We start from the raw sequence: 9310 nt of genomic DNA, 5'->3' as shown, positions 1-9310 counted from the left end.
AACATAAACCCTACTCCGTGTATTTTATATGATCATAAAAATACGATACGCTTGATCTCATTTTCAAGTGTTGTTCGAGCTGTATTAGTGATTTAAAAGGATGTTGCTCCCCAAACTGTACATCTGCTGCTCGGATTAGACCTGTGCTTCCAGGTCACGAAAGATACAAATTTTTTGTGGAAAACTCAAAACCTCCAACATCCAAGATTTATGTTGAATCTGAAAGTTTTTGGTTAGGATTCGTGCAGAAATTACTTTTGAGAAGTTTGGTGGTGGTTTCGTGGTCTAATTCGAAGAAACGAGTGAGATATCGGCATTTTAAGTTTTCTAGCAAATTTTCCGGCGAGTTGTTGAGTTTTTCGACGAAAGTTAGCCCGAGAAGATGAAGCTAATGACAACAGAAAAGTAAATTTCATTTTTCGTCCCTGAACATGTCACTTTTTGCACTTTCAGTCCTTCACGTGTTTTGAACGTGAGGACATTAACGGCTGAAACTTAACACCGTTTGGCGAAGGACGTCACTTGCAAAAATCTGCCAACTTTAAGGTCAGAATTGTAGTTTTTTCACTTTAGGGATGAGAAATGCAAAACGTGTCAACTTCAAGGACGAAAAGTGTAATTTACTCTAAATAAAAAGAGAAACAAAAAGTGTATAATATATAATTTAAAAAATACATAACAATTCATCAACAAAGACCATCTCGAACGTTTTGATTTTCTTCGAGTTTTTCACAACACGAAATCGTAGATAATGGTTAACATGTGTTGGCTTATAAGTATTTTTTTTTAAAGGCCATTTTTTATTAAATAAATATTTTTAAAAAATAATTAATAAGGAAAGAGTATTAAGCTAAAAAATGAGGATTATGGGGGCTAAGTATACCCTAACCTTCTTTTTTTTTTATATTATAGATTATTATAGATATCTACTTGTAAATGGTAATGAGCCAAAGGACCCAATATTTTGGTTTGGGCTATTTTAAGATATTTTTTTGGATCGATTTTGGATTTGCCTTTTCGGCTTATTTTAGATTTAGGTTTTTCTTTCTTTTTTAGTTTTTTTATTTATTGGTAGATAACTGCTGCTAACTAAACGTATGTTGGAGTTAGCCTCACACATATTCTATATATAGAAATATACTAATATTAATACACGTGTATGTTACACGGTCTACTCATATTTGTTTATATATATATATATATATTTCATTTTATTTATAAGATATTGTGAAAACATTCTTTAATCCCCAAAACAATACTCCAGTTGTTTTATTTTAATTCAATCTATAAATGATTAAAAGAATAAACAATACTCCCGTTGTTTTATTTTAATTCAATCTATAAATGATTAAAAGAATACAAAAGTCTGTGTTGTGATAAAAATCCAATATCAATCATAATAACACATAAAAAAAATAAGTAAATATAAATAGCGATGTTGGATAATCAACAGATTTTATATAATTTAAAACTAAAGGATGAAAAACTTATCTTTGTGAATATGGTTACAAACATAAAACGCAGCAGCCGAAGTATCTTTTTGATTTCATGCAGAATAAAGGAGAAAATCTGATACATGTATACGAATAGAAAGTAATTGTTAATTGATATAGATAAATATATATATATATATAGTTTACAAATTTGATGCATGTATATATGATAAAAGATGAAAGTTTCCAAATTGTTTTTGCAAAAGAAGATTCCAAATTAACACGTAGAGATAAACCTTAACTATTAACTTAATGAGATTGTAGTAGGAAAGTGATAAGTATTAACTTAATGAGATTGATAAGTACTCGTGTTAAGTTGCAATAAGGAAAGTGATAATAATTAATTATTATTATTATTATGTAATTAAAACTTGGATTAAAATACACATGTCGCGTAAATATTATGCCATGTGTCGATTAATAGATTCTTCAATCCTGTTTTATTTTATTGGTAAATATAGATATAGATATTATTATGTACATTTAACACCGAAATTGATAAGCGGGGAAAAAAAATGCTTACGCCTAGCTTAGGTGTTAGTCATTTCATTTTTTGTTTTGTTTTGACATTTTTTTAGTTTGTTGGACTCTTAATTATTTTTTCATAAAATAAATATATGTATTTAATATGACAATCTGTTTTTCATTATTATCGTATTGGTTTTTGATTTAGCAGTTATGGATTCAGCTTAAGTAAACTAGTATAACAACATTGTGTTAATGGTAAACGTAATCACAATAGTTGAGGCCACATAATGCACGACCCGAACTACCTAGTTGAAATTTTTATATAGTAGTTATTATCTTTTAAAGTAAATATTAAGAACTTTTATAGTTTACTATACATGTTTCATTTATTTATTATTCAAAAGTAACTTTTTGAACATATAAATCAATATAATGCAGCCAGGAAAAGTAATTAGGATATATCACTTGAATTCAGAATTGAATCATTGATTCTCTTACAGGCCCTACAAGCCTTATCATTATTGTAGTAGCCCATCATAGTGGGCCTTTTCAAGTGATCATCCGCCATGATTTATTTTTTTGAAGGAAAAAAAATATAAGGGCACTTTCGGTTCACATAATGTTTTTGAAATGAATGAAATTTTTTAAAGGAATTGGAATCTGATGGAATGGAATTTCACGGAATGTTTTTCATTTTTTGAAGATCTAAGTGACGAAAGGAATGAGATTCCTTCTCCCCTCCGCACAGAATGGAGATTCCATCAAATAAGGGAATGTTTACATTCCAAAGAAATTATATTCCTTTATCATTGAAGAATCAAACGCACTAAGGATTAAAATTCAATTCCAGTTTCATCAGATTCCAGCATAATCTACGAACCAAACGCGACCATTGTGGGGTAAATAAGGGGGAAGGCTTTTACTCCCGAGCTGTGAGGGTTCTCTTTACGGTTGTAAACGACTTGGTTAGTAAAAAAATTCCGAACCGTTTTTTCAGGTTTGGTTCGGTTCACTATAAAATTTGGACCGTTACATTCGTTTACCCGCAAATCGGTTACCCAAAAAAGTCGGTTAATTTTGGTTTGATTTTCGGTTAACCATTTATTAAATTCATGCTAATATAAAGTTCAACTTTTCAATTATAATAGTGAATTTACATTTTAATTAATATTTATATGTATAATAGTCATTTAACTACATTAATATCTTATTTTATAGATAAATATACATTACGTCTAATATTGAAATGTTTTTTTTTTAAGTTATATTTATGCATTGCAAGTTTCTATTTAAGAGTATCATGATTACCTAAAACTAGAACAATACCCGGTCATTGACCGGGTTAGAACAACGAATTGGCAAAAGTGCAAGTATCCTGATAAATTAACAAAAGTCCAAGTATGTTTAAAGTACTTGAAACATGTCAAGTTTGTCTATAAAGATAGAGTGAACTATAAAGACATAACATGAAACGTCACAAAACCAAACATAAAATAGTATAAAAAAAATCAACGATAAATGTTCAAAATAATTATTTGACGACTTCTATAGGATCTTAAACCTTGGAATCATTGGCTTCACAAATGACAACCAATCGGAAATATTTTTGTAGCATTACTTGTCCTAATAACAATGTAGAGTAACAAATTTTATGTAGAGAAACACTAACCATGTGAAAACAATAACACTATTGCAATGTGTTGTGATGTTTATTGCCTGTAAAAATACACATCAAAATAGCCTCTTCATAGGTGACAATCTCATCAAAATTGATATACGCATGCACATCATTTGCAAGCTTTTTCTTCTTATCATTCAAAGGAGTTATGGCTTCAAAATCTTAAAAAAATATACAAACGTAAAGTGAAAGAAAAATACGCAAATGTGTATATATACATATAACTAATAACATAACATCAATCTATATATAAAGATTTGTTAATTAATAGTTTTGAATCGTGATACTAAATAATATTTAGACATACAAACATGGTCATTCGTATAACCAAAAAATAAAAAATTGGATATAGACATTTTGCATCTGAAGTAAACATAGAGGAAAAGTATTACTTGATTCATTTTGTTGCTTGGATGGAATTGTGATGTGTACAATGGAAGTAAAATGTTTGTGCTATATATATAATAGTGTAGAAAACACTAATTTAAGTCAGATAAGGTGGAAAATATATATATACAACTAATTAAATAATTTAGAAAATAAGAAAATGGATAAATATGTTAATGGTGTTGACGACAGCTTTTTACTATCAAATGTACCAAATTCACATTAAATCTTATATATTTGAATTTGAAAAACTAAAAGGCTGTACTACATTATGTTGGAAAGGTTTACCTGCACGTTGACTTTTACCTTCAAAATTTGACTTTGAATTTAAATGGTTTAGATTAAATTGGAGATGAATTTGGATGGTTGAGATCAAGTTTAAAACTTTATTTTTTTCTCACTGCTCTACCGACAATATATATATATATATAATGTTATTTATATAATATTACTAATATATTTGAGAAATATTATAAACAAAGTTAATAACTTTTCTAAAAAAGATGTTGTATATATAAGAAAATTACTTAGAATATCCAAGCTAATCATAGATTGTGAAAGAAAGTTAGTAAAATTGTTAGAATTTTAGGTAACTAATATAGGAAATTAGCTAAATAGATATATAAATGATGTATTCATGTAATACATATATGTATAAATATACATATATATGATTATTTACCTGAAGTATAGCCTGGCTGAGGGATTAGTAGGTACCAAATGGTACATCGTACATGGGATCAGGGGGTTTCTATCCAATTACCATTTTCTTTTACATATATATGATTATATGTAGGCATATATCAAAATTCGGTTCAGTTCGGTCAACCACTGGTAATGAATATTAAGAACCGTAACCGAACCGTTATATATCGGCTTTTTAGTTTTTGGTTTTTTTGGGTTTCGGTTTTTCGGTTTCGAATCACGCGGTTCGGTCTGAAATTTTTTTGTTTTTTGATTCATGTTTTACACCCATAGTTCTCTTATACGAGTTGGTGTGGTAGTAGTATGGAAGCCTCACAATGAGGTGGGTAATTGTGTGTCCATTTTGGGAAGATTTGGGTGTAGTTGTGATGTGTTTTATATAATTTTTTTCCGTTTAATTTGTTTTTATTGGTCATCGAAGTATCATAGAGTGTAGTTCTAGAATTATTGTTTATAAAAATAATATTGTTATGATGTGGTGATGATGTAATACTGACACCTTAAAGTGAGAACATTACCATTAAACAATCAGATAAGTAAATTCTATTACACAAACCGTACAATGTATAGTTTCGCTAATGATACTAAATTAAATACTAAAAATATGGAAATTTTTTCTAAGTGTTTTCAATGAGTTACCATAATTTTCCATGTTTTGGTCCCATCCCGATATATGTATTGAGAAGTGTTATCGAATGGAATAATAAAATATGGATTGGTATTTAGGGTTACTTGCCATCTTTAGGTTATGGGTTTAAATCTGGATGTGAGCAAAATGTTTTTCAGGATGGAGATAGGGTTTTTTCCGGTAAAATTGGGTTCTTTTGGAATTAGAGTTGGGTATATGAAGAAATAATGTCGTTGAACCTAAATTTATTATTAGAGAGAAAGGTTGTGCGTCTACGGGCTTATTGTGCATCTTTACATTATTAGTAACTTTAAAAGATAGAATATTTAACAAGTTCAAACGAAAACTTGATATTACTCACCTTTTTTTCATTGCCACTCAATGTATCACCTCTTTCTTATTTCATATTAGATAATATTTCACAATCAACCATACATTTTCTCATATTTTTCTTACTTTTTTTCGAAATCTATCATTATATTCTAAAAATAAACAAATCCTTTATTTATTATTAGTTGCAAATGACTTTTGTCCATTTCCAAGTGTTTTCTCACGAGAACTCTTGAAAAAACACTTACAGAAAAATTGACAAAATTTTTGAGAAAAAAAAAATAAGAACACATGAAAAATTTTTTTTTGCAAACAACCATATAAGTCTAAATGTCTAATAATCGATGTGCGTCTCAACTGCCACATGTCTTTAACATCCAATAAAAAACTTATGAATGAATTTTTCTAAGTTAAATGAAAGATCTTTGCAATTTAAAGCACACATACGTTGTATGTGTTTGTATTTATATAATTGAATTAGTTTAAGGTGTGAAATCAAGTTGTGAATAAATCGACTCAGAAAACACATGACCCTCCACTTTTGCAATTATTTGACTTATCGCACAAATTAACATGACTTAAAGTTCATTTTCCCCCTAAATTTCTAACTTTACCTTCATTTTTTCCACCTTTTTCTAGTATATAATCCCATGCTGCTCAGCATTTGCAAGCATATGTGTACAGCTCACAATTGCCATTTACAATTCACCACGTGTCAAACTTGATCTAATTGCCGCTTTTAGTCAATAGTGATAAACTGAAAAGTAGAAGCACCAAATACCGTTTTTAACAAGTTATGATATCCAATATTATTCTCGACGATATGTATATAAGGGAGACAAAGATGTAGATAATTTTATCTCTGTTTAAATCAACAAAGTTGTTTTCGGAAAAAGATCTTTAACTTGTAAAGAATGGAGTTTGAAGTCTGACCTTTATTTTCGATGTTGAAGACTTTTTTACTTGATAAGTATTTTTTTAAATTTAAAATTTAGATTTATTCGATAATTTTGTCTCTAAAATTGTTAGAAGAAGCTAGAAGGATATCCGCGTAATACGACGCCGGTGGCGGCGATGAGTGGTGGTCGTGGCGTCGATTATTGTAGGTTGATATAAAAATGTTACGTGAATATTTTTTAGAAGATAAAGATTTAGGGTTTAGTTAATTAAAAGTGAACTTCATATTTTAGTTTATATTTAACTGAAATGTTTTATTTATAATTTAATATTTAATAAGCTACAAATGTTTTGAAAAATAATGATATAAAGAAACCGAATTCAAACCCCAAACCAACTCAAACAGGCAAAAACCTACAAATGGAAACCATTGGTTTGAATTGGTTTTCAATTTCAAAAGATAAAAAACCGAAACATTCAGTTTGAATTTCGGTCAAAACCGACTCAAGCTCACCCCTAGCACCCAATATAGTCATTTAGGAATGAACAAAAATCTAAAGATATCGATATTGTTTGGTGTTTAGCTTTTACTTACGATAATAACTCATTTTGATACCTAACCGATTTGGTGCCAATAATATCGATTTCAACACCAGTTATAATACGATACGATTTATTTTTGGCTCATACTTTAACTTTTATTTACAACTAATAATGTATACCAAATTATTTACTAAAACACCATTTTTTTAACAACAATCAAAACTTAAAACAACTAAACATAAAAAAAAACTCACGGATTCATCAAATGAAAGTTTACATCATCAAATGATTGGTAAAACATAGTTAACATGTATATTAAGTTTGAACATGTTTTTTTGGATTCCATCTGCTGCTACGTATCGTTTTACAAATAGTGATAAAAGTGTTGAACTTAATGTACATACTTAGGCCCTTCCCAACGCCTTTTTTCTCACTTTTTCTGGGCCTTTTTCTGAGAAAAAGGTTTCAACTTTTTCTCAAGAGAAAACAATAGAAAGTAGAGAGAGAGAAAGTAAATAGAGAGAGAGAGGCTAATGTGAGTATAAGATTGTTTTTTTTTTTTTTTGAGAAAAAAAGGTGAGAAAGAGGTATGATTGGTAGTAGTATTTTCTGAAATATAAAATGAGAAAAGAGATGATGTGGTGCTGACATGGCAGTGAGAAAGAGGTGAGAAAGAGGTTATGGTTGGGTAAGGCCTTAGGTATCTGCTGATCTCCCCCACATAAACCATCAAACACGTAAGTCATGGTTTTATTTTATCTTTGACAAACTTTCGTAGTTAAACAACTGCAGTGCCTTTCATTTATTTATACTGACAGTCGACCAAAACTTCTATAAATCTATTAGCTTGGCCTAGATACTCAAATGACAGAATAAATTTAAATACAATAGATAAAAGATTGTTTAGGGTGGACGGGAGTGCATAGGCACCCGACCGGTACCGGTTTGCATATCAATTCGACCCTCCGGTCCCGGTAGGTGGGGAGTGGAAAGGGGATAGTGGTGCCGGTTGTCATGCCTATGTTTTTGAACGTTACGAACAATTATAAAATAAAATAAAATTTGGGCCCCACTAACGGTCGAATCCCTCCTCCAACTTCTTTCTTTTTCTTTTCTCCTTTCTCATTTGAGTTGCTTCTGTTTTTTTTCCCCTCCATATTTTTCTTTACTTTCTTTATTTGATTTTCATACATGGCTAAAATAAACCTAAAGGATGTTAAGATATCGATGCAAGCTCAAATGGTCAACGACGACAGAAACCGATCTCAAGTGATCACCGTTATTCAGAGTGTATCCGACGAGAAGACGGCTTACCAAGTCGAGATCGAGCGACTTGAAGCACCCAATCGGGTTCGAAACCCCAACGAAAATGAGTATGTTGTGTATCTTCGTCAGAAGATGGATTGACTGAATCAAGTTCTTTTCCAACTTACCGCCGCGTCTACGACTTTGTCATCCACTTTTGAACACGCACTGTTCTGGCAAGACAGTGTTGGTGGTGGTCAGGATGTAGATTACTATATGGACCCAAGGGAGGAGTACGTATCTCCTCACCCCGGCGACGCTGCAAGGTCTCCTGAACCATATCGATACATTCATCGTAACAAACAACGACAATACTGTGGACTTAGACCATTCAGAGTGTTAGGATTATGTGGTGTTTTGTGATTTTAGCAATATTATGTAATGTTTTATGATTTTAGTCATATTATGTAATGTTTTATGTTTTATAAAATATTAGTTTTAATTTGTCTAATTTAATAAATAAAAGTTTTAATTATTGTTGAATAAATATACATAAAAAATGAATAAAATAGAAAAGGGTGGGGAGGGGTGGCGAGGTATTCCCTGCAAATAGGAAGCGGACATGTACCTATTGAAAATTAGGGAGAGCGGGGAGGAGTGGCAAGGTACTCCCCCACCCTTATAAGCAACGTAAAACACTATTTTTTCAATATTTCTTAGATCCAGAACCCAATATTGTTACTTGATCAATGAAACCTTGAAAAAAAAAATTTTAGGATAAAGATGTCTTATTTTGGCATCAAGTTTGAACCTTTCTTTCAAACGAACCCAAAAACAATCTTCACCTAAGAAACATGCAAAAAACAGGATATCCAAACCGTGATCAATCTCTAACCAAGGTTGTTAAAAACCTATGGCTCTAATACTAGTTGTAAG

Source organism: Erigeron canadensis, chromosome 8 (genome assembly GCF_010389155.1).
Source record: "Erigeron canadensis isolate Cc75 chromosome 8, C_canadensis_v1, whole genome shotgun sequence".
Lineage (NCBI taxonomy): Eukaryota > Viridiplantae > Streptophyta > Magnoliopsida > Asterales > Asteraceae > Erigeron > Erigeron canadensis.
This window is presented reverse-complemented; position numbering follows the sequence as displayed.